Below are 1280 nucleotides of genomic sequence, written 5' to 3'. Positions count from 1 at the left end.
TAATAAAGTTGTTATTTTATATTTCCTTATATCATGATAAATGTCTATTATTCATGCTAGAATTGTATTAACCGGAAACTTGATACATGTGTGAATACATAGACAAAACACAGTGTCCCTAGTATGCCTCTACTAGACTAGATCGTTGATAAAAGACGGTTAAGTTTCCTAGCCATGGACATGTGTTGCCATTTTATGAACATGATCACATCATTAGGAGAATGATGTGATGGACAAGACCCATCCGTTAGCTTAGCATAATGATCGTTCAGTTTTATTGCTACTGCTTTCTTCATGTCAAATACATATTCCTCCGACTATGAGATTATGCAACTCCCGGACACCGGAGGAATACCTTGTGTGCTATCAAACGTCACAACGTAACTGTGTGATTATAAAGATGCACTACATGTATCTCTGAAGGTGTTTGTTGGATTGGCATAGATCGAGATTAGGATTTGTCACTCCGAGTATCAGAGAGGTATCTCTGGGCCCTCTCGATAATGCACATCATATGAAGCCTTGCAAGCAATGTGACTAATGAGTTAGTTGCGGGATGATGCATTAGGGAATGAGTAAAGAGACTTTCCAGTAACGATATTGAACTAGGTATGAAGATACCGACGATCGAATCTCGGGCAAGTAACATACCGATGACAAAGCCAATAACGTATGTTGACATTGTGGTTCGACCGATAAAGATCTTCATAGAATATCTGGGAACCAATATGAGCATCCAAGTTCCGCTATTGGTTATTCACCAGAGAGGTGTCTCGGTCATGTCTACATAGTTCTTGAACCCGTAGGGTCCGCACGCTTAACGTTCGATGACGATATGTATGATATGAGTTATGTGTTTTGGTGACCGTAGGTTTCTCAAAGTCCCGAATGATATTACGAACATGACGAGGAGTCTCGAAATGATCGAGAGGTAAAGATTGATATATTGGAAGGTAGTATTCGGACACCGGAAGGGTTCCAGAATGTATCGGGTACATACCGGAGTACCCGGAGGGGTTACTGGAACCCCCCGGGAAAAGATATGGGCCAGATGAGCCATAGGAGGGAGGCAAACCAGCCCAAAAGGGGCTGGCGCGCCCCCCACAAGGGAGGAGGCCGAATTGGATTAGGGAAGGGGGCGGCGCCCCCCTTTCCTTCTCATACACCCTCTCCTTCCCCCTTTCCCCCTCTGACAAACGGAAGGGAAGGGGGCGAATCCTACTAGGAGCCCAAGTGGGACTCCCCCCACTTGGGGCATGCGTAGGCCGGCCTCCTATCCC

Source organism: Triticum dicoccoides, chromosome 1B, assembly GCF_002162155.2.
Source record: "Triticum dicoccoides isolate Atlit2015 ecotype Zavitan chromosome 1B, WEW_v2.0, whole genome shotgun sequence".
Taxonomy (NCBI): Eukaryota; Viridiplantae; Streptophyta; class Magnoliopsida; order Poales; family Poaceae; genus Triticum; species Triticum dicoccoides.
Note: the sequence above shows the minus strand (reverse complement) of the source record.